The sequence below is a fragment of the Eleutherodactylus coqui genome, chromosome 3 (assembly GCF_035609145.1).
Source record: "Eleutherodactylus coqui strain aEleCoq1 chromosome 3, aEleCoq1.hap1, whole genome shotgun sequence".
Lineage (NCBI taxonomy): Eukaryota > Metazoa > Chordata > Amphibia > Anura > Eleutherodactylidae > Eleutherodactylus > Eleutherodactylus coqui.
Genome location: NC_089839.1, coordinates 28,713,753 through 28,739,696, shown reverse-complemented (window position 1 = coordinate 28,739,696; position 25,944 = coordinate 28,713,753). Strand labels below are relative to the sequence as shown.

The 25,944-nt window shown below is 44.8% G+C and overlaps 2 pseudogenes; both read left to right on the top strand.

The window, feature by feature from the left end:
* Positions 1-25,944, top strand: part of LOC136620553 (zinc finger protein 850-like) — a 493,122-nt pseudogene that overhangs the window by 206,043 nt on the left and 261,135 nt on the right.
* Positions 12,749-24,866, top strand: LOC136619657 (oocyte zinc finger protein XlCOF6-like; annotated as a pseudogene).

Sequence of the window (25,944 nt, the reverse complement as noted above, 5' to 3'; positions counted from 1 at the left end):
GATTCTCTACAGAATTTTAAAGAGGGTTGCTGCCTGGCCCTGCCAACCCTCTACAGTGTGTGCCTCCGGTTCCTCCTCATGGCAGACGCACTTATAAATAGACATGAGGGTGGTGTGGCTATGAAGCCAGCGTGTGGCATGAGGGCAGCTGAAGGCTGCGCAGGGACACTTTTGTGTTCGCTGCGGACGCAAGGTCGTGCGAGGGGGGGGGGGGTTGGGCAGCATGTAAGCCAGGAGAAGAGGCAGCGGTGTGTCCCGCAGGCAGTGATTGTGCTTGGTTGGAGGTAGTGTGGTGCTTAGCTAAGGTGTGCCTTGCTAATGAGGGTTTGTCCGAAGTAAAAATTGTTGGGGGGGGGGGGGCACTCTTGCCGCTATTGTGGCTTAATAGTGAGACCTGGGAACCTGAGATGCAGCCCTGCATGTTGCCCCTCGCCTGCCCTATCCATTTCTGTGTCATTGCCATCACTTTCGTAGGTTTTGCAGATTTTCACAAATGAAAACCTTAGCGGAGCATGGGTCATATACAAAAATGGGGTTCGTTACTCGAAACGAACTCTCGAGCATCGCGGAAAGTTCGACTTGACCAACGAGCACCCGAGTATTTTGGTGCTCGCTCATCTCTAATAAGGACACATTCTACGCTTGGTCGCTTGGCACTCTTTCAAGATGTTATTCACTGCAACTTACAATTTTCTTGAAGGTATGGAAATAAAGAATAAGAATATGTCCAATGAGTGCAATTTAATTGACCAATCCGATGTTGGGTTGAGAACTGTCCAATGAATTATGATATTTCTTGAAATTTAGAAACTATACTAAGAATAATGAGATGTAACCAATGGACACGAAGAAGTCTTAATTTAACCCATGAAATGTTGAATTGAAAACTAACTAATAACCTTGCAAAATTAATTGACTAATAACCAGTGACACATGCAATGTATTGGGGCTATAAATAAAGGCTGCCTGGCCCCGGGTCAGATAGGAACATGGCGATACGACAAAGGAGATGATCCGCAGTTCAATATGCCCATATACAGTCATTGGGCATTCGCAGGTCATTAAATACCTGCGGATGTCATCTTTTCCCGACATGCAACACGAGAAAACACCCTCAGCATGCTCCATTTTCTGCGGTTTCCTGCTTGGACAGCTTCCATTGAAGTCAATGGAAGCCTTCTGTGCCGCGGATCTGCAGGAAAGCAGGGGATTAAAAAAAAAAAAAGCACGCCACTTCCACTGTGCAGAAGGAAGAAGATCTGGCCCCAACGGAGAAGACCCTCACGGCAGCCGGACAGGTGAGTAATGTCTTTTTAGGCCTCGTGGCTGCGGGCACGGGTGGAAACCGCTGCGGGATTCCGCACTTGTAAACCGTGTGTGCCCGCGGACACGAGGCCTTAGTCATTCAGCGGTTTATCTGCCGGTATAAACAGGCTGCACGAGCGAACAATGTCATTTATCTCCCCGTGTAAAAGGAGCCGGCGGCTGCTCACATCTGCGCTGCCGATTACGGTATGGGAGCAGAATCCCCTGGATGAACCAAACTGCTGGACGGACCCCATAAACTATAATGTACGGCTTTATCGTATGTCATTACACGCCGGATCTGCGCCGCACGCTCTGAACGGAGCCTCCAATGCCGGTGTGAACAGAGCCTCATAGAGATGCGCTTCACCAGCCTGCGGCCATCTACTCTACCGCTGGGGGAAGGTAATGAGGAGACTGACAACAAGGAGAGCCGAGGGGAGGAGTCTACTTACTCATCTCACTGTGTGCTGGAGGTAAACTAACCTGTCTGTCTAGTGACTGCAGGACCTGTGATGATGTCATGGTCATGTGATCTGCACTTAACACTGTGGAGATGCCACGTCTCTACCATGTGACCAGTGAGAGCTGAAAGGTCCTTTAGCTACTAACATTACACCATCCATCCCATGTATATAACTGGTCACATGACTGTGACATCACCAAAGGTCCTGTAGCCACTAAGATTTAGCCAATCATCACAAAGTTCCAGCAGGCACTAGTCTGCTCTGCTGCAGGTCAGTGCTGGGCGGGGTGCCTGTGACTTGTAGTCCGACCCTCTTGTTCCTTTATTTACCACCAGGAGGTTTTTCTGTCAGTGTAATTCAGTGAGTTTAAGGCCTTGTAATGAAAAATATTTGATTATGGACAATTTATATAAATATATAGTATGAATTTAAACTCCGCAGTAGCAGACACCATCGAATACACCAGAAAACAACTTGTCCAATTTCTGTATATACCGAGAGACATATGTCAAGATGAGATAAGACTATCAAGAAAGTTCCACATTTTGGCTTAGAAGCTGAACCAAGAATGTCAAGATATAACTAAGAGGCAGCGCTGATGCCTTTATTAACCGATAGAATAATGTAATAACAAAAAGTACTCATGGACAAGATGTGTATGTGTGTATATACACATCTTGCCGCTGAGCCTCCAACCGGGCATGGTCGTGTGTAACAACAGCCATAACCTGGTGGCGGCTCGGCAGCCTCGCGCACGTGCCATGCCTGGCCCACGTCTTTAATTTGGTGGTTCAGCGGTTTCTGAAAGGCTACCCACGCTTGTCAGACCTGCTCGGAAAGGTGCGCTGGCTCAGCGCACATTTCCACAAGTCCAACACGGACGCTGCCACCCTGCGGACCCTACAACATCGGTTTAATCTGCCAGTGCACCGACTGCTGTGCGACGTGCCCACACGGTGGAACTCTACACTCCACATGTTGGCCAGGCTCTATGAGCAGCGTAGAGCTATAGTGGAATACCAACTCCAACATGGGCGGCGCAGTGGGAGTCAGCCTCCTCAATTCTTTACAGAAGAGTGGGCCTGGTTGGCAGACATCTGCCAGGTCCTTGAAAACTTTGAGGAGTCTACCCAGATGGTGAGCAGCGATGCTGCAATCATTAGCGTCACCATTCCTCTGCTATGCCTCTTGGGAAGTTCCCTGCAAAGCATAAAGGCAGACGCTTTGCGCTCGGAAACGGAGGCAGGGGAAGACAGTATGTCGCTGGATAGTCAGAGCACCCTCATGTCTATATCTCAGCGCGTTGAGGAGGAGGAGGAGCATGAGGAGGAGGAGGAAGAGACAGCTTGGTCCACTGCTGAGGGTACCCATGCTGCTTGCCTGTCATCCTTTCAGCGTGTATGGCCTGAGGAGGAGGAGGATCCTGAAAGTGATCTTCCTACTGAGGACAGCCATGTGTTGCGTACAGGTACCCTGGCACACATGGCTGACTTTATGTTAGGATGCCTTTCTCGTGACCCTCGCGTTACACGCATTCTGGCCACTACGGATTACTGGGTGTACACACTGCTCGACCCACGGTATAAGGAGAACCTTTCCACTCTTATACCCAAAGAGGAAAGGGGTTCGAGAGTGATGCTATACCACAGGACCCTGGCGGACAAACTGATGGTAAACTTCCCATCCGAAAGCGCTAGTGTCAGAAGGCGCAGTTCCGAGGGCCAGGTAGCAGAGGAGGCGCGGAGATCAGGCAGCATGTACAGCGCAGGCAGGGGAACACTCCAAGATATGAAGCAAAAAAAGTAGAATATCCCACCTTGTCTTCTTGTGCTGCAGTTTTAGTCCTGTAAGCAGGTATACTCACACGCCTTCACATTGCCATCCGGCTAACTTTGGCTTTAGTTTAGACACATATATTCAGATGCAGGAGTCCGGCTTGTCGTGAAAAACCTTGCTTTTATTTCAGTGATTTAGTGCTCTTAACAGACAGAGTACGCGTTTCGGTTACAAAACCTTGCTCACCAGAGTCACGACAAGCCGGACTCCTGCATCTGAATATATGTGTCTGAACACTCTCCAAGGCCTTTGCCAGCTTTATAGCTCCCCAGCAAGACTGTGTCACAGCTCCCCAGTCAAGGCTGAGTCGGCGGGAGCACTGTAAAAGGATGGTGAGGGAGTACGTAGCCGATCACACGACCGTCCTCCGTGACGCCTCTGCTCCCTACAACTACTGGGTGTCGAATCTGGACACGTGGCCTGAACTCGCGCTGTATGCCCTGGAGGCGCTTGCTTGTCCTGCGGCTAGCGTCTTATCAGAGAGGGTGTTTAGTGCGGCTGGAATCATCACGGATAAGCGTACCCGCCTGTCAACTGACAGTGCCGACTGGCTTACACTCATAAAGATGAACAAAGCCTAGATTTCCCCAGACTTCTCTTCTCCACCAGCGGACAGCAGCGGTACGTAAACAATACGTAGGCTGCACCCGCGGATGGAAGGATCGTTCTCTATCACCATAAAAAACGGGGACCTTTTAACTTCATCAATCTGTGTATTATATTCATCCTCCTCCTCCTGAAACCTCACGTAATCACGCCGAACGGGCAATTTTTCTTAGGCCCACAAGGCTCAGTCATATTACTTTTGTAAACAATGTTTATACGTCTCAATTCTCATTAAAGCGTTGAAACTTGCACCTGAACTAATTTTTATTTTAACTGGGCTGCCTCCAGGCCTAGTTACAAATTAAGCCACAGTAATCAAAGCAATTAATGGGTTTCACCTGCCCTCTTGGTTGGGCATGGGCAATTTTTCTGAGGTACATTAGTACTGTTGGTACACCAATTTTTTTGGGCCCTCGCCTACAGTGCAATCATAGTAATTTTTATGGGCTTCGCCTGCACTCATGCTACAGCAAGGTGTGTGGGGTTGGCCTACACTTTTGCTACATAAATGTAACTGGGGCCTTGTCTATACTGCAACTACTGAAATGTGAAAGAGACTGTTATCTCCCTAAACTGCTGCAACGGGAATGTTACTGTGGCCTGTCTTGACTGCTACTACTACTGAAATGGAATTAAGACTGTGCTCCCCCTATACTGCTGTTAGTGATATGTAACTGGGGCCTGTCCCTAATGCTACCGCTGAAATGTTAGTAATTCTGGGCTCTGACTATACCACTGCTAATGCTATGTCACTGTGGTGTGGAAACGGAGGCTTCCCAAAGACATGATGGTGGCAAGGCCATTTCCCACCAACGCGGTTACTGTTAAGTTATATATTACCAGTCTGACTGGGGCATGCACTGTGGGCCGAAGCCCACCTGTATTGTATGTGACGTTAGCTCTGCTGAGCAGGGCACTGCAATGGGATACATTTATGTACCGCCGATGGGTTCCAGGGAGCCACCCATGCTGTGGGTCCACAGGGACTTCACATTAGGGATTTGTACCTGCCAGTGTCTATGTATTAAAAACCTTGGTCAGACTGGGGCATGCAGCGTGGGCCAAAGCCCACCTGCATTTAATCTGACGTTACCTCAGCTGTGCTGGGCAATGCAATGGGATTTATTTATGTACCGCCAGTGGCTTCCTGGGACCCACCTATGCTGTCGGTCCACACGGAGTTGTAACTGCATGTGTCTACTTATAAAGAACCCCAGTCTGACTGGGGCATGCAGTGTGGGCCGAAGCCCACCTGCATTTAATCTGACGTTACCTCAGCTGTGCTGGGCACTGTAATGGGATTTGTTTATGTACTGCCGGTGGGTTCCAGGGAGCCACTCATGCTTTGGGTCCACACGGACTTCACATTAGGGAGTTGTACCTGCCTGTGTCAACTTATAAAAAACCCCAGTGAGACTGGGGCATGCAGTGTGGGCCGAAGCCCACCTGCATTTAATCTGACGTTACCTCAGCTGTGCTGGGCACTGTAATGGGATTTGTTTATGTACTGCCGGTGGGTTCCAGGGAGCCACTTATGCTTTGGGTCCACACGGACCTCACATTAGGGAGTTGTACCTCCCTGTGTCAACTTATAAAAAACCCCAGTCTGACTGGGGCATGCAGTGTGGGCCGAAGCCCACCTGCATTTAATCTGACGTTACCTCAGCTGTGCTGGGCAATGCAATGGGATTTATTTATGTACCGCCGGTGGCTTACTGGGACCCACCTATGCTGTCGGTCCACACGGAGTTGTAACTGCATGTGTCTACTTATAAAGAACCCCAGTCTGACTGGGGCATGCAGTGTGGCCCGAAGCCCACCTGCATTTAATCTGACGTTACCTCAGCTGTGCTGGGCACTGCAATGGGATTTGTTTATATACCGCCGGTGGGTTCCAGGGAGCCACCCATGCTGTGGGTGCACACGGAATTCCCATTGCGGAGTTGTACCTGCCTGTGACTATTTATAAAAAACCCCGGTCTGACTGGGGCATGCAGTGTGGGCCGAAGCCCACCTGTATTTAATCTGACGTTAGCTCTACTATCCGGGGCACTGCATTGGGACAAACTACAGGAGCAATACAGCGCTAATGAGACGTGCACAGCTACGCTAGCATTGGAGTCCGCTGTAGGCCCGCGATTGCTGAGGGTTTGTGCAGAGGCCTATGTCCTGGGTGCAGTGAAAGTCTGCTTCCTGCCTAGATTTGCTGAAGTTGTGGGCCAAGGCCTATGTCGTGGGCGCGGTGCAAGTCTGCCATGTTTGGCCGCTCAGATCAATTTTTGGTTAATGTCTTGGGTTTCCTAGGACCCACCTATGCTGTTGGTGCAAACTTAGCTCCCATCGCGGTGTTTGACCTGTCTGGCACAAAGACACTGACTGACTTGGGTAGGGGGCAGAGCGCAGACGGCTTTCCCCTTGCAGTGTCGATTGAGCTATGCGACACCTTGACAGAATGAATAGTGTGTGGCACATGGATTCCCCATTGCTATACCCACGTGTGCAGCTCCTGATGGAGGTGGCACAGGATTGGATTTCTCATTGCTTCTGTACAGCACTGTGGGCTATCGCCCCACCCCTTTTAAAGAGGGTCGCTGCCTGGCCCTGCCAACCCTCTGCAGTATGTGCCTCCGGTTCCTCCTCATGGCAGACGCACTTATAAATAGACATGAGGGTGGTGTGGCTATGAGGCCAGCGTGTGGCATGAGGGCAGCTGAAGGCTGTGCAGGGACACTTTGGTGTGCGCTGTGGACACTGGGTCGTGCGGGGGAGGTTGGGCAGCATGTAACCCAGGAGAAGTGGCAGCGGTGTGTTCCGCAGGCAGTGATTGTGCTTTGTTGGAGGTAGTGTGGTGCTTAGCTAAGGTATGCCTTGCTAATGAGGGTTTTTCAGAAGTAAAAATTGTTGGGGGGGGCACTCTTGCCGCTATTGGGGCTTAATAGTGGGACCTGGTAACTTGAGATGCAGCCCAACATGTAGCCCCTCGCCTGCCCTATCCGTTTCTGTGTCGTTCCCATCACTTTCTTGAATTTCCCAGATTTTCACAAATGAAAACCTTAGCGAGCATCGGCAATATACAAAAATGCTCAAGTCGCCCATTGACTTTAATGGGGTTCGTTACTCGAAACGAACCCTCGAGCATCACGAAAAGTTCGACTCGAGCAACGAGCACCCGAGCATTTTGGTGCTCGCTCATCTCTATTAATTGTCCAATGATGTTGTGACACCCCGATGTAAGGGGGTTATAAATACAGATGCCCGATACCCATCAGGTGGGAATTCTTCGCTGAACCTATAACTGTGTGGGCTCTGTCATTTAATTCTTCAGTCATATGACATCACGGGTCATATGACATCATTCACTAGGGTACACCAGACTGTCCCTAAACGGCCATACATTTTTTTGCTTTAACAGCCTCATTGCACACAAGGCAAATTGAATTGCAGATCCAGCGCATGTCACCAGCGTGGGCGATTCGCTGCTCAATTCGCCCATGGATGTGCATGGAGATTCCACTACACACACACAAGCGGATTTTTTTTGCGGACACAATTTCCGTAAATAAAATCACAGCGTGCTCTATTTTAGAGCGGGGTACGTGTGGACGGCTTACAAGTCAATGGAAGCCATCTTATACGCGGCAATTAATCACCGCAGGAGCTGCATCATCATCTACGGCGCGGGGAAAATCTGTACTGCGCCTGTGCGACGCTGACACATCTGCAATACAGAGTAGACAAAGAGGGTTGCCGACAGAGGGCCCGGGCGGATCCCCTGTGGGATTCCCCACAAGCCGTATGCATGAGGCCTTAGGCTCTTGGTTTATTATAGTTACATAATAAACCAAGGAGAGTCCTTCATAGGGCGACACTGCAGCAGCAGGTTGGGGGGAAATGGGAGTGGCCTTTCCCTGGGGTGTGGCTTAAATTAAAGGGCAAGGCTAACATATTCAGAAATTTTATATTAAAGGGGTTTTCCAGGCAGCACTGGCGGTCAGTGCCAGAATACATTGCGGTCAGAGCGGAAGCTGCTGCTCTGACCCCTGTGTAGTGGCCTCATCTGACCAGGCCACTGGGAAGTAGAAGCCGGGAAGCGCTCACAGTGGGAAGCCTTTGGAGGAGGCGAAGGAAGCGCCGCATTGTATGAAATCAGTTGCCAGTACTCGGCTGATTTCCAATCAAAATCCGCACCAGTGGTACACGTTTTACCTTCTTTTTGGATGCAGAAATGCTGCAGAATTTGCGGCGGAAACTTCTGCTGTGGACATTTTGCAGCATTTCCGACACATATAAACATACCCTAAGTCAGTTTGAGGTATGCTGCCACAAGCAGAGTGGCCTCAGTAGTAATATTGTCCCCTATAACAGTCCCAGAAGTAATAGTGACCACCCTGCAGTCACCTCAGTAGTAATACTGTCCCACACAGAAGCCACAGTAGTAATAGTAGTGACCCCCACAGTGGTCTCAGTAGTCATAGTGTCCCATTTACTGGCCCCAGTAGTAATCGTGACCCCTGCAGTGGTGTCATTAGTCATAGTGTCCCCTATATCGACCCCAGTTGTACTAGTGTCCCCTGCAGTGGCCCCACTAGTAATGGTCAACCAGCGAAAAAGAGTGCATAAAATATGCACAAAAAAATTGATAACCAGCGTCTAAATGGTTAATGCAGTTCATGTTGTACACTGGTATGTGGATAGGCTCATATTCTCTCTATATCCTGTCATGGTTTAGGAATGTCTAGAGATAACGGTTTCTAATCCTCCACTGCTAGGACAGTTTGTACAGAACTAAGTTTCTATTCCTGGGAATTACGTGTTTGGAGTGACACGCCTTGAGGTGTTAAGTAACATATGTTAAACCGTTAGCACCCAGAGCCAATCATGAGTTCTTATGATTACAGGGGGCATGTATTTCTGACCATTCGTAAGTGAACATATGTACATTGTCTGCTTTGTAAAAAAACTCAGAAGAGCTTCATTATCGGATGATACAGGCCGTGTCATGTGTCGGGGATCTGTGTACACACTTCTCATATAATTTGGACCAGGCAATGAAACACTATAAAATCCCTCTGATGATTTCCATAACAATAATGTATATACTGTGTGGCTCTGTACTCACTATATAGCAGGGGCGGCTGATTAATATATACCAGATTATTGATCAGAATATTATATAACACTCCTTCAGGTTTCTTAGGCACAAGACTCTCACAGATAAAGACGATGGTCCTTTCCATCAATGACCCACCAAGGATGGAGAAGGACAGAGACCACATGGCTGCGCGGATATTAGACCTCACTCTGGAGATCATCTACTGGATAACTGGGGAGGTGAGAGCTTCACATGATGTCACTCTTATCTCTAGTAATAAACAGGGGAATGACGGGAAAGGTGAAGGATTTTTAGCCTCCATGTAGTGATCAGTGTCTCACCATCCACAGGATTACACGGTAGTGAAGAAGTGGTCTGGTGAGTGTGTGACCCCCTGTGTGTCAGGAGGACAGAGCCGGACCGAGAGCGCCATCACCGAGCCGTCACCTCATTCACATGATACATGAGCAGAAGATCCTAGAACTTACCCACAGGATCACTGAGCTGCTGACTGGAGAGGTGAGCGCTGCTGGGAATGGGGGGCATTATATAATACCGCCAAGGGAGGAGTCTGGAGGATGACGGTATATTGTGTGTGTTAGGTTCCTATAAGGTGTCAGGACGTCACTGTCAATTTCTCCATGGAGGAGTGGGAGTATTTAGAAGGACACAAGGATCTGTACAAGGATGTCATGATGGAGGATCAGCAGCCCCTCACATCACTGGGTAAGAGGAGACCTTCATTTATTGTATGGGACACTTTTGAGGGTCGGCTAGTCTCGCCATTATCCAATCATCAGATATATAATGTATTCAGTTTCTGGTTATTTCCTATAGATGGATCCAGACAGAGAAATCCCCCAGAGAGATGTCCCAGTCCTCTATATTCCCAGGATTGTCCAGAGGAAGAGGAACATGTCCCACTGGATCATCAGGTAGATGAAGCTGAGATTTCTGTAAATCCTCTACAGACAGATGTAATGAAGCTTTTCACTAATCTTCTCCGGCAGCAGTGTAGTATACTGTGTGCTCTATGTCATGTGGTTATTGTGGGCTGTTAGCGAAAGCAGCTGCAAATGGTTTCTAGTTTTTTAAGGCCTCTATCACACGGGTAACTGCGATATCGCTGCGAGGATATCGCAGCAATGTTCTGTGCGATATCGCCGTTTTCTGGCGGCGATAACACAATTTTTTGTCGCTACAAAGCCGCGTGACTTTGTAGCGCTCTTTTGCCGGGATTTTCGGTGGCCTTTAAATGTAAGCCCCACCCCGAAAATAAGCCATGGCTGCATAAAAAAAAACAATATGTCGCATAACACTGTCCACTCCGCTGCATTTCTCCTCGCAGGTCCCCAACACACTTGCTTGTAGTTTTCAACAAGCGCTTCCTGGTCAGGGGTTCAAAAAGCCCTCCTCCAGGAAGCACTGGCTGTGATTGGTTCTCGAATGCCGTGGCTCAGCCAATCATTGCAGAACTCAATGAACCAATCACAGCCATCGAACTGAATGACCGGAGACAGCTGGTTAGAATTGTCCATGCAAAGGGTCACGCAAATCTTGCAAAAATCACATCCACATTCAATGCAGGAGGCCCCACACACATATCCCATAGGTCAATGCAGCATTCTTTAGCTTCCATTGGACATGGTAGCAGAAGACAACACTGGAGACATTACCTCATCTGGATACTTGAGGTTACTAGTTAGACCCTAAAGGACTGGCAACATGTGGCATTGTCCAATGAGTCATGGTACCAGTTGTTTCGGGCTCATGGTAGGGTTCATGTGTTCCAAAGACCCCCTGAACTCCAGTAGTCAGCAAGGCACTGTGCAGGCTAGTGGTTGTTCTATGCTGCTGTGGGGCTGTTTTCATGGTATGGGTTGGATCCACTGATCTGCCTAAACATATTCACCAGTGCCTGCTATGTTCACTGCTTAGTGACTATTTGCAGCCCATCATGGTCTACATGGACCCCTACAATGATGTGATATGACAGCCAGATAATGCACTATGACTTCGGACACAAGTTGTCCAAAATTGGTTCGCAGAGCATTCTGGAGAGTTCCTACGAATGGTGTGGTCTGCACATTCACAATGGTGTGGCCTGACATGAGCCCAATCAAGAATTTATGGGATGTGGTGGAGAGATCCATTTGCAACAGAGATCCTCTTGTGAAATCGATGCCAGTCCAGTTACTACACTTCACAAGGCTATAGGGCATCTTACATGATATTAGCTCCTGACTCATGACTTTTGGCACAACACTGTAGGTTAGTTTTCATTTCCTTAAGTGGATATTCTAACTTCTCCTGGATGAGAATTTATATATTTTATTAACTGGTAGTTCCACATCCCAGTAGCCCTGGGGGGTATCGCTCAAGTTTTCATGGTGATGAACTAGTTATTTTCTTTTTTTCTTCTTTTTTTTTTACTCAATTGAGACACATAACCATGCTTCAGACATATTTAACAACTCTAAGGTCTAACAGCTGGACCAGTACATATGTTGATACAGCATGAAGCAATCTTTGACTGCCGATCAGCAGAGGTTTAGGTGGACACAGCCCCAATATATAATTTTCTCATTGTATAAACTATAAACCAGAGACTAATAAAAAAAGAAGCAAAAAAGAAACAATAAAAGAATAGGAGCAAGATAACATGTAGGAATAATAAAAAGGAGAAACAAAAACAAACAAAAAAAAGTTTTTAAAAAACCTGGACCTGCTGCAACCACAGACCTATGTATTGTCTCCTTTCATGTCATAAAAATCAAACAATATGTGTCTGTTTTCCAAAGTTATTATCAACACATTTATGTGTATGGAACAGACCCCCGGCTACACATCGGAGATTTAGCAGAGAATGTAGAGACCCCCCTCCCTCCAGCGTTTAGTTCATTTAAGTATTTGTCAATACTTGGACCTCTCCAGGTCTAGGGATTTCACGGGTTGTGTACACAAAGGTCAAAAATTTTGCTCCATCTCTAAAATTACTAAAGATTTATCAGCAGGTCAATGATATGGATGTGGCTTCTCATCTGATAATTATGCAGTAGCCATCCATGTTAGTGGCACCCCAAGAGTCATGGCCACCATGACCATCACTTTCTTCCACAGTCTCCAGTGGTGTTAGTCTATGGGGGTTAAATCTGTCTTGCTACATTGTGCTGTCATTGGTACAGCCTCCCTTCTCCAGTTTGTCAACAGTCCAGAGCAATATCAATTGTTAGGGCAGCAATGGGGATCGACGTGGTCCAGACTGTGTCTTATGGGTCTCGACTCCTGTGGGTCTCAGCAGTTGGCTGCAGGGTGCTTGGTGTTCGTGGACCATGTGAGCCCCCTCCGCCGACTCTTACCTCCAATTACAGTCAGTGCAGCCGCGATGCTCCTGCGATGCTTGGGGTCGCGTCTTTATGCACTGCTACGCCACGGCAGATCAATGTCTGTGTCGCGGGGGTCCAGGGCGGGAGCAACAGGCAAGTGGAGGTCGCCGGAGGTCTTTGCCACCAGAGGTAGTCCGGGAGAAGGGGTGGCCGAAACTTCAGACCACGGCTCCGGGACCAGCCAGACCGTGCTTGGGGAGCGCTGTGTAGATGGCAGATTTGACCAGAATGGTAAGCGGGGTCCTTCCGATGGTAGAGTGGCTCCGCGGTCCTCTTCAACCCCTTCGGGCCGCTGTAAGGGCTACGCCACGTATGTGGCAGCTAGAAATTTAGGTCACGGCTTTGCACTCTGCTAGGCCCCAGCGGGACGGTGGCTGTGTCATGGGGTTCTGGATCAGGGTGTCGCATTTAGATGGGGTCTTATTGGGATCCTCCACCGCTGAAGAAGTCCTGGAAAGTGATGTATCCTGGTCCTCACGGCCTCTGCTGTTTTCTGTGCCTCCATGGATCCTCCACAGGCGGCTTCCCCAAGACAAGTAGGGGGGGATATCAATCACCTACAGGTGCTTCAGGGCACCGAAGGAGTCCCAATGTCTCTGGGGCCAGGAGTCAGCACAGAAGCTCAGTAAGACACGTCCTGCTCCTTCGGTGTCCAGGAGAGAAGTCTGTGGCAAAGTGTTTTAATTTGATTGTGGTCCACAGTTTCATTTAGTTGAGGCTGGGGAGCACCGATAGTGCACAGTACTGATGGACATAAGATAAATTAGGGGTCTTTTTTTCTCACCTCTTTTTGTGGGATTCTTGCAGGAAAGTTCTGAAGTAACAATGAGTGGACTCGATAAACCCATATCGGTGTCGGTGACGGTAAGAGCCTTTCATAAATCTTGTTTGAATGTATTCAATTACTGGGAAGCTCAGAATATCATCTTCCACCTGATCATTACTATTACTCATTTAGTGCCTCAACCTGTGTTATATGGACCCCATGGGGTACACACCAAGTCTTCAGGCGACACTTGCACTGTTTGCAGGCTGTAAATTTATTGGGAAGGCAGTTTTATTAGAATACAGACTGCAGACTTTCAAACAAGAGGAGAAGTAGTTGGTGAGTGGAGTGTGATTGTGGTATTTATAAAGCCCTTTACTCATAATTCTTCCATTCTCCTAATCTATAGATGATCTATTCTCGATTATAGTTGATTGGTGGGGATCTGTCCACTTGGGATCTTTTCTGATCACCTGACTAAAGAGGCCATTGAAATCGCATTCATATTGTTACCATACAGGGCGGCATGGGGTCCCGCGGTCGGCGCGCATCGCTCCGGCGTCGGCTCCAGCAGCCTGGAGCCCTGTGTCGAGGTCATCCCAGCAGCTTGGGTTGGCCAGTGGGCGGCGGCGTGGGCGTGCCCGCCCGTAGGGTGCCGCCCGCACTCCTCTGTGCTTCTTATACAGCAGTGGGTGGAGTTGCCTCCTCCCACTCTCCGCCCCTGGGTGGAACCTTGTGGTTAAAAGACTGGCAGTGAACTGAGCTCATTGCCAGTTATTGGTTCTGCATGCACCTAGCCAGTCTGTCTGTGGTTCCCCTCAGTCAGTCCCTAGTTGTCGGTCAGCTCCCCCTGGTCCCCTATCACTCTGTCTGTTTTTGTTGGTTCTGTTTGCCTCTAATCTAGTCTGGCCCAGTCAGCACTAGTTGCTATCCAGCACCCTGCCAGTTTGCCTGTGAGTTCCATCTCCAGCCTTGTCAGTTTTGTTGGTCTGATTCATCTGCCTCCTCTGTCGGCACTCTGTTCCCCCCATTAGGTAGTTTCCTGCTTGTCAGCCGCCAGGTCCCTAGCCAGAGCAGGGACCGCCGTCCAGTTGTCCGCCTGGGGTTAGCCAGGGCCGAGGCAAGTAGGCAGGGACAGTGGGGTGCGGGAAGATCAGGGCATCCCACTTGGCGCTCGGGGGGCAGAGTGCCGTAACACATATCACATGGCCTGAGAGCAGCTCCATCCCATTCTAGTGAATGGGACGAAGCAGCTATACCAGGCACAGCCACTATACAGCTGATTCCTCCCTAAACAACTATTAGTGACCAATCCTGAGGATGGACCATCAATATTTTAATGCTGGAAAGCCCCATTTAATATGTAATATTATACTCACAGGATATGCCAGAAGTGTCTGATAGATATGATCACAGGGCTAAAGGGGCTGTTACATTACCCGGTTAGATGATACACCCACGGCTGGCTTCCCATCCTCCTAGTTGGGTGTTACCATAACTACCATTGAAGTGAATGGGCATTATTGAAATAGTGTAGTGCAGCCACTATGCTATTTCCATTGCATGGGAGTTATTGAAACAGCATTATGCTCTGTGCTACACAGTTTGGTATCAAGAACATCTTAAAGAGGGAAAAACAATTGCTATTTTTTGTTAACCCACCTGCTAAAATGAACAGAATATAGAAAAAGTGATTAAAGGGGTTATCCATTCACCAGACAACTCCTATTCAATAGGCCTAGCTGCATTGAAATAATAAACTGAAATATACATACCCCTGAATGGCCATCAGGATAGGTCATCAATAGTTGATTGGCCGGGGTCCATCGCTCAGGACCCTGACCGATTAGCTGAGCGAGCGCATGCTGTCAGTGCTGCAAATACACAGAGGTCAGAGCGGAAGCCTCCTCGCTGACCTCTGTGTAGTGGCTGATCCTTTCAACTGCAGGCATGCTGTGGCTGCAGTTACAAGCGCTGACCACTATATGGAGGTCGGTGTGGAGGCTTCCACTCCAACCTCTGTGTATTTGCAGAGCTGACAGCATGTGCCCGCTCAGCTAATCAGTCGGGGTCCTGAGCGATGGACCTCAGCCAATCAACTATTTTTTTTTTGTTTTAAAACATTCTTTATTTATTAGTCAATGCTTAGGTACATTACATTGTGATTATAGCATGCAGGAAAATGAAAGCTTAACAATACGAGTTTCTGTTTCTGATTTTACAGCTTGAATAACATGTAACTGACACGTTGAACAAATTTTTGCTGTATAAAGAAGTTATAAGAGCACTTAACCACATGTATTATATTTTCGAATTCTTTTTAATCAAGAAGTGCCCTAGGGTAGAGATTGGGATGAGGGTAAAGTTCTGATATGGAGGGGGTAGGGACGGGGGGAGGGGGGCAGTTTGGAGTAATCAAATGCTTATTTAGATAGAACGAAACGTAGGCCTCTAGAACTAGGCCTATAACTAAAAATGTATTGGTCTATAAGAAGTTCCCTTAGTCTGGAAATAGTCTTAACCAGGGGTTCCACATCTCTTTATATTTTTGGATTGTGTTGTTTCGCAGGGCTATTATTTTTTCATATATGTTGTGTTCAGAGATCAGTTGGACAAGATCTTGTCGATTAGGAAGGGTATCAGACTTCCACTTTTTAGTGATTAGGTATTTAGCTCCGAGCAGTATGTGACCTATAAGTCTCTTTATATGGGGTATGAGAGTGCCGGGGTCCACTAATAGTAAGGCTACTCTTGGATTAAATAGGAGAAGTGTCCCAGATATATCGTGGATTAATTTATAGGTTTCTTTCCAGAAATATTGCAGGCATGGGCAGGACCAAAAGATGTGAATCAAGGATCCCTGACCACCACATTTTCTCCAACAGAGATCATTTGTTAATAGATTTCTCCTTTTTAACAAGGTTGGAGTATAATACCATCTAGTTAGTACTTTTGTGTGGGTTTCTATCAGGCTAGCTCCATGGGAAGACTGCCCGACCCATTTAAAGGCTTTCACCCATTGGTCTGTTAGTATTTCCTGGCCCATGTCTTTTTCCCAATTTAATAGGTGACACTTTTTTTCTGGTTTTAGTGTACCTGTAAGTGTGTCGTAGAAGGTTCGGGTGGAAACTTTGGTTTGAACGCTATTTAGTATTGTACTAGCAATCTTTGGCATTTTAATATCTTGTATTTTTTGTGTTTGTAGGAGGGAGGCTATCTGTGTATATCTGAAAACTTCAGATGTCTTTATAGGGTATTTAGAAGAGTGGTCTTGGAAAGATAGGATACTTTTTTTTAAGTTAAATCTGAAATACAGGGGATTCCTTTGTTTGTCCACAAGGTTAGATTAAGGTTGGGAATGAAGTATTCCAGGGTTTTAAGGGGTATTTTTTGGAAGGTATGGAAAGAGTTTTTATCGTTTTTTTCTAGTAGGACTTTCCAGGCTTCTAAGGAGGCTATCATGGGCGGAGATAGGTTGGGCAAAAGTAAATTTTTCCCTATATTAGGGGCACCTATGGCTAATGCCTGAGTGTGGAGGAGGAGATGTAATGGTCTCTGATTGTTTAGTTCTATTTCCAATGTGGGCCAGGCTTTATTTTAGTTATGTTGTGTCCAAGGAGTTAATTGGCTTAGTATAGTAGCTTTACGGTATAATTCCAGGTTTGGGAGGCCTATGCCACCTTGATATCTGTTTAGTGCTAAAATTGAGAACGCTATTCTAGGTTTTTTATTTTGCCAAACAAATTTGGAAATTCGTTTTTGGAATTCTGCAATAGTTTGTTTCGGGACTTGGACCGGCAGAGTTCGAAAGTAGTGGAGAATTTTGGGCAGTATTATCATCTTGTATGCTACAACTCTTCCCATCCACGACAGGGGGCGTGTCTTGTATGTTTCCAGTTCTTTCTGTATATCAGCAAGAAGAGGAAGGTAGTTGACTGAGATTAAATTAGAAATAGGGAAACAAAGGTTTATTCCTAGGTATGGGATGCTTTTTATTTGCCACTGGAAAGAGAATTCCTTTATAATATCTTGTTTTAAATTTTTCCTTATGTGGATGCCTAATATTTGTGATTTTGTAATATTTAGTTTGTAAAAGGATGCTTCTGCAAATTTAGTCAAAGTTTGGTAAACTTTCCTGAGAGAGTTGAGTGGGTTTGTTAGTGTTAGTAGGATATCGTCTGCGAACAAGCTTATTTTATGTTGACGGTGTCCAGCATTTATACCTTGTATTTCTAAATTGTTTCTAATGTGTTCAGCTAGGGGTTCCATAACTAGTGTAAACAGTAGCGGTGACAAAGGGCAGCCTTGGCGCGTACCATTGGTAATTGAGAAGGAGTTCGATAATGTGCCATCAACTAGTATGTTTGCTGATGGAAATGTGTAAAGAGCGGATATATCATTTAGAATATCTCTGGTGAATCCGAATTTGTTTAGAGTAGAAAAGGCAAATTTCCATTGAAGGCGGTCAAAAGCCTTTTCAGAGTCTAGAGCTACTAAGATTGTCGGGGAGTGTGTCTGGGCTGTTTTGTGGAGTAGATTTAGTATTCTTCTTGTTGCGTCTGAGGCTTGTCTACCACTTGTAAAACCCACTTGATCAGAGTGTACAATGTCGGGTAACATTTTTAGGAGTCTGCGGGCGATGGTTTTTGAATATATTTTTATATCACAGTTTAGTAGGGAGATGGGTCTAAAATTTTCTGGTGAGGTAGGTGTTTTTCTGAGTTTTGGGATTGTCACTATTGTAGCCTCTAGCATCTCTGGGGGAAAGTATTGTTGTTTGATTCCTTGAATAAAGGCTAGGGACATATGAGGGGATAGATGTGAATGAAAAGTTTTATAATAGTCATTGGAGAATCCGTCAGGACCCGGGGCTTTTGGGGCTTTCAAGGAGTTAATAGTGTCGTTAATTTCCATTGGTGTGACTGGAGAGTTTAAAAGTTCTAGATGGCTTTTTGTAAGTGTTGGAAGTTTTATTCCTTTCAGGAAATTGTCTATGATTTGAGGCGTTGGTTGAGGCATGCTTTTATCGTCTTTTAGATTGTACAGCTTTTTGTAATATTGGCGAAAAACTTCTGTTATTTAAGTAGGATGCATCATCTTTGTTTTTGGGTTATGTGGGTCTGTGATGTACGGAATGGAGGCTTTTTGAGGTCTCTTTTTAATTAATCTGGCTAGCATGCGTGAAGGTTTGTTGTTTGAACTATATAAGGTTGAGCGGGAAGATTTCAGTTCTTTATCAAAGTTGTCTAATAATGTATTTCTGAGTTTTTGTCGCAGTTCAAAGAGTTCTATGTAGGTTTTCAGAAGGGGATTCCTGTATGTTTTTTTCTATGTTAGAAATTTGTGTTGTAAGCATGTTTAGTTTAGTTTTTCTTTTTTGTGTTGTGAGCTGATTTTGATTAAGACGCCTCTTATGTATGCCTTGTAGGCATTCCATATAGTGATTGGAGAAACTTCCGGAGTAACATTATTTTTAAAATATTCGCTAATCTCCGCTTGGATAGTATTGTAATGTTTTGGAAGTTTCATGAGAAATGTGTTATTTTTCCAGTTTTTGATTTTTTTTCTTGTGTGTGGTCCAATGTGATAGATATTGTAATGGGTGCATGGTCTGACCATGTTATTAGACCTACTTGGGCATCTGTGAGAGAGGGAAGAGAGATAAGATCTATCCTTGAGAAGGATTTATACCTAGGAGAGCAGAAGGAGAATTCTTTTGAAGAGGCATTTAGGCACCTAAACGTATCGTATAGTACTTCTTTTTGTAGCTATGGTTGCAGTGAGGGGGTAGATCTGAGAAGGCCTCTTGATGAGTCTAATATTTTATCTGGCACTGCATTAAAATCGCCACAGATGATTAGGGTACCGACCTCGTATCTCCTTATTTTCCTTGCTAATTTGTTTAGAAAACGTATGGGAGATTGGTTGGGTGAGTATAAGTTTACCAAAGTGAATGGTTTAGAATTGAGCGTGCCTGTCAAGATAAGGTATCTCCCCGCAGGGTCCGATATTTGTGTTGATATTTCGGTTTATATTGTATCTCTGAATGCGATTAATGTCCCTGCACGTTTTCTCGAAGAACAGGCAGAAAAGATTTTTGGGAATTTATTATGCGTAATAGTAGGACCTGTGGAGGCTACGTGGGTCTCCTGAACACATAATATATCTGCGTTGGAAGATATTGCTTCCTTCCATAGGGAGGATCTCTTGAAAGGTGAATGCAATCCATTGGCGTTAATGGAAAGTATTTTGATTGACATGTTTTGTTAGTTTTTAGGATACCTTGTTGGGATGTGGGAGCACAGATAGACCAACAGTTGAACTTTTAAACTTAACAGTATAAATATGAGATTCTATAGCATACGACTAACTTGCTCTCCGTAATTATTGAAATTATCAAATATTGAAATATTGACGGGGAGCAATATTATGCGTGTAAACAAGTCAATAGACTTGAAACTGTAACTGAAAAAGATGAGAAATTAGAGCTGAGAAGGTTGTCTCAGGCTAGAGAGCCTGTTCAATATTGGCGGGGGGAGAAAAGTTCGCCTGGGCATTTCCGCCTGACAGGACCACCTATTTAGGTGAACTGAGCTTCCTCTCATGAAATGTCATTCATTTGTAAGTCAGATCTCTGTATTCCGTGAGATGTCTTCTTCCCTGTAGGCTGAGGGCACTGTGGAAGGGGTAGGTTAATGCCCCAGGATTTGCATAATTGAAAGGCGTCCTCCGGTTTGAGGATTGCATGGGTGATGTCGTCCTTCCTAATCAGGATTTTTGTAGGGTATCCCCATCTATATGGTATTTTTTGCTGCCGCAGAGCTGTGGTGATATGGGAAAACTTTTTCCTTTCTTGCATGGTAGCTTTGGATAGGTCTGAGAATAGACGGATATCTTCGTATGGCGCTGGTAGCTGGTTGGCTTTCTGTTCAGCAGACATAAAAGCTTCTTTTGTTTGGAAGAAATGTATTCTTGCGATAATGTCTCTTGGTACAGAATCGGCGAGATAGCTGGGCTTAGGAAGTCTGTGGGCTCTGTCAACCGCTAAGTCTAGTGTGGATGCATTAGGAAGCAGAGTGGTCATTAGGCGGTTTAGATATTCAGGAATTTCAGATGTTAATATAGACTCTGGAACTCCTCGAATTTTAATATTATTTCTTCTATTTCTGTCTTCCATATCCGCGATTTTTGTTTTAAGTTGGGATACTTCATCTACTAGCTCGTAGTGCGCATCTATTAGTGCGTTGTGGGATTGTGAAAATTCTCCCATTTTATTTTCCGTATATGAAACTCTTGCGCCTATATCTTCTAATGAGCTTTTTAGGGAGGTTTTTAAAGAGTTGAAATTGGATTGCAGTGAGTCACTTAAAGCCATCACCATGTCCTTAATAAATGTTTCAGAGGCTGGTTGGGAGGAAGAGGGTAAAGCAGCAATATATTCTTTAAGAGTGGGCGCTTGAAATTCTGCATTTATAGTGTCCTCTATCCTGGGTCTCTGTTTTTGTGGACTTGCTGAGGGAGAGTGATCTAAATTTGTTTGCTGCAGGGTGGCCGGCACCATTTTGTGAGCAGCGTGTGGGGCCGTGCTGTGTCTCTTCCCTGCATTTTTGTGTTGCGTTGGGGCAATATGAGATTCACTCACTGCTCCTTGTAGTATGCGCTCCGGTGAGGTTCCCATCTGTGCCTCTGGGGAAGAAGAGTTCTCTCTTCTGCTTATTGCGCTTGACACCAAGGATGTCGGAGGGCTTGCTGCAGCGGCGCGCCGGGTGGCCGGAGCGGAGAAGAAGTCATCTAGCCGCTTAGGCTGAGGGCGCGGAGCTCTTCTACGAGACATCTCCGGGTGAGTGCCGGCTTCCAGAGCTATTACTGGTGTGATTTATCGGTAGAGGGAGCTTCTTAGGTCGCTGTGCAGTTGCTATTTGGTGGTGTGCTTTGCGGAGATCAGATATTACGCAGCCATCTTGTTCTTGTCCAGGGCACGCCCCCCTCAGCCAATCAATTATTGATGACCTATCCTGATGATAAGTCAACAATAGTATTTCACTGGAAACCTCCTTTAACTTTTAGCTATCTCTACTAGAAATTATATTCTGCAATCTTTACAAAGCGTTTACAAATACTATGATGTTTTTGTTTGTCTTCTGTCTCTTTCATATATTTACTAGTGATTTACTTATCATATGTTATCCTGTTTTTCTTTTTCATTTTAGTATGTTGCCTTGCTATTGTTTAAATAAAGCTTGATTGGTTAATTGAAAAAAATAAAAATAGGGGAAAATTATTATTTATTTTACCCCAGGTGAAGACTGGAGTAGAGGCCACCATGAACACCTCGTATCTCTAAATGAAGTAGAAGATAATACCACACAACCTAATTCAATAACCCCTAATGCACCCTTAGTCCTTCACAGCAAAGATCTATCCGCTGATGGTGCTAGTGAGAGGAAACCTTCTTCACTGATTGGCAAACAAAGAACTGGTCGTAGACGGGGGAAAATATTTCCATGTCACACAGATTTTAGAAAGAAATCAAATCCTTCTTGGGACCAGAGAACCGAAAGAGATGCAAGGCAAATTTCATGTTCAGAATGTGGGAAATGTTTTAATTTTAACAGCAGTCTTGCATATCATTTAAAATCTCACACAGGTGAGAAGCCATTTTCTTGTACTGAATGTGGGAAATGTTTGAGACTTAAAAGCACTCTTGCAAATCATTTAAAAATTCACACAGGTGAGAAGCCATTTTCATGTCCTGAATGTGGGAAATGTTTTCACAAGAAAGGAGCTCTTGTGGTTCATTTAAAAATTCACACAGGGGAGAAGCCATTTTCTTGTACTGAATGTGGGAAATGTTTTAGTCATAAAAGCACTCTTACAAGTCATTTAAAAATTCACACAGGTGAGAAGCCATTTTCATGTCCTGAATGTGGGAAATGTTTTAATTCTAACAGCAGTCTTGCATATCATTTAAAAACTCACACTGGGGAGAAGCCATTTTCATGTCCTGAATGTGGGAAATGTTTTATTAGGAAATCATATGTTGTTAAACATCAGAGAACTCACACAGGAGAGAAGCCATTTTCATGTCCTGAATGTGGGAAATGTTTTCCCAAGAAAGGATCTCTTGTGGTTCATTTAAAAATTCACACAGGGGAGAAGCCATTTTCATGTCCTGAATGCGGGAAATGTTTTAGTGATAAATCATACCTTGTGAGACATTTAAAATCTCACACAGGAGAGAAACCATTTTCATGTCCTGAATGTAGGAAATGTTTTAATAATAAAAGCAGTCTTGCAAGTCATTTAAAAACTCACACAGGGAAGAAGCCATTTTCATGTCCTGAATGTGGAAAATGTTTTCACAAGAAAGGAGCACTTGTGGTTCATTTAAAATTTCACACAGGGGAGAAGCCATTTTCATGTCCTGAATGTGGGAAATGTTTTATTAGGAAATCAGACTTTGTTAAACAGAGAACTCACACAGGTGAGAAGCCATTTTCATGTCCTTAATGTGGAAAATGTTTTAATAATAAAAGCAGTCTTGCAAGTCATTTAAAAATTCACACAGGGAAGAAGCCATTTTCATGTCCTGAATGTGGGAGATGTTTTAGCGAGAAATCACATCTTGTTCAACATCAGAGAACTCACACAGGAGAGAAGCCATTTTCATGTCCTGAATGTGGGAAATGTTTTAGTGATAAATCATATCGTGTGAGACCTTTAAAATCTCACACAGGAGAGAAACCATTTTCATGTCCTGAATGTGGGAAATGGTTTAACCAAAAAACATATCTTGCTCAACATCAGAGAACTCACGCAGGAGAGAAATCATTTTAATGTTCAGATTATTGTAAATGTTACAATCGAGGAACCTCATTGTAGGATCTGCTGCCTCAGACCGCTTTCAAATGAGCGTATTTTAACTTTGGTCCATGATTTGTGGACCAGAATATGTAGCTAATGTAAATTTATATATCTACTCATGTGGCTGCATTTTTCATAGCTGTGTGTCAAAAACCCAGCATGACCTTTTTTGCCTCTGTTTGCCTCTGTTTTTGCATTTCATTAGTTTTATTTTCTATTGAACAAAAACAGATCCATATTTGCCCTGCAGAGAATAAAGCAAATGGCAGCAACCACTGAGGCAAATACTGATAACATACAGTGCAATGTCATCTGTAACTTGTCTGTATTGCGGATGTGTTACAGTATGCTTGTCTGAACCTGGCTAAGGATGAGTTTGAACTCAATGTTGTTCTGCCAAATTTCGGCAATGCTGAAATTCTGCGGCAATGTATAGTACAGTGTAGCTACAAACTTTCACATCCGCAGCATGCTCTATTTGTTGTGGAAATGCTACAGATCTTCACAGCAGTTATTCATACATTATAATTAATCTTACTATGGAAATCAGGTGGATTTTAGTGTGGATTTATTCCATGATGTGTGATCAGACTCTTGGGATGCCTTCTAATGTATAACTTGCCCTTTACAGGAGTCATAGCATAACAGGACGGTGCAGGCAGGACTTCTCAAAGGACCTGTGCCAAACAATTATGATGCTCAGATTGGGCACACACCTCCACTGCGCTGGCACAATTAGGAGCAGGACTGTAAAACATAGCCACCATTCTGATGGGAATGGTTGTCAGTCATCACCTTACCTCTTGTATGCGGCAACTAAAGCTAATTAAGCATTCGCATATTAAAATGTGAATGAGGTCAAATAGTCGCCCCTTTTAGTCTCTCCTTCTATGAAGCAAACAAAACTGTCATCTGATAATGATCAGTATTACGAACCATGTTTTTATTTTATGGCCTATTTTCCAAGAGTAGGACTCTACAATAAGGAGACTGAGGAAATGAGACTTTATTAACTTAAATCAAAGATTTGTCCCTTTCCACCTGATTAAAAGCTACTCTTTGGCTTCCCGTACACGCAGGGTTTCTCCGCAGTAAAGCTTAGGCGAAGCTCTGCTGATTATTGGCCAGCATATAAAGGTAAAGGTGCTGACTGGTGATCAAGCAGAGCTCCATTTGTATTTTGCTACAGAGAAGTCTTGCATGTACAGGCACCCTTTGGAAAACATAGGACCCATTGGATCTGGATTAACCTCTTAATGATCAGAGTGTTTTGGTCCTTTGTGACCTGACACTTTTTAGAAATTAAGCAAACTGGGTGATTCAACTGCCATAACTTTCTTTTCTTGGGTTACAAAAATACATATTGTATATATTTTTTTATGATGCACGGGACTCTTTTTAGTAGCTTTCTTTTTTTTTTTTAAAGTTAGTTTTTATTTGTTTAATTAGAGATAATATGTATGCAAAGTTATAAAAAAAGGCTTTTTGTTTAGTTCTTTGTTAGTGTAAATTGCAAATGTTAATAAAGTATGAGAATGGGTTAATTGTTTTGGCCTTTTTGATGTATACTTTGTATAGTCTTGCATTACAAGATTGGTGTGCTTTAGGTTTTTGTGTTTTTTTTACATTTTTTTTTATTTATCAGTAATTTTTTTTATATATCTTTTCCTAACATGTTCCTCATGTCATCATTAAAGAACTGTATTTAGCAGTTTTCCACTATAATTGGGGCATCCATGGGAACCCCAGTTACTGGTGAAAACCAGCCCTCTGTATCTAGTATAGCCGCTTGTCAGTTAGGTACTTACTGGGTCCAATAGAGGTAAGAGCACTGCCGATTCCTCTGTTCACTACATATTGCTCATTAAATTTTATATGAGCCGGAAAAGATGCAACAAATCTGTCTGACAGCCAGGCACCTGTCTAGCTAAAGCAAGTTGGCATTTACAATGGTGTATGTTTAAAACTCAGGACCACACGATGTACATATTTGGTGCATAAATTTACCTCTAATCAACCATTGATGGATTTATCAGTCATTGGTCACTCGGGAAGGATGAAATGGGCTTGTAAGCCATGTCAAAATACTAATGACCACCTGTCTGTGAGTGAGTTACATGCTCTATTCCTGATCACATGATCGTGACGTCATCAAAGGTCTTAAAACATAAAACACGCAGAGCCTGATAGCAGCCATGTGCTTACAGGACCTGTGATGATGTCACCGCTATCATAGAATCCTAGAATGGTAGAGTTGGAAGGACCTCCAGGGTCATTGGGTCCAACCCCCTGCTCAGTGCAAGATTCACTAAATCATCCCAGACAGATGTCTGTCCAGCCTCTGTTTGAACACTTCAATTGAAAGAGAACTCGCCACCTCCCGTGGTAACCTGATCACCCTCACTGTCAGAAAGCTTTTTCTAATATCTAATTTGTGTCTCCTCCCTTTCAGTTTCATCCCATTGCTTCTAGTCTTTCCTTGGACAGATAATAGGGCTGACCCCTCTGCACTGTGACGGCCCTTCAGATATTTGGAGACAGCTATTAATTCTCCTCTCAGCCTTCTTTTTTGGAAGCTAAACATTCCCAGATCCTTTAACAGTTCTTCATAGGAGAGGATTT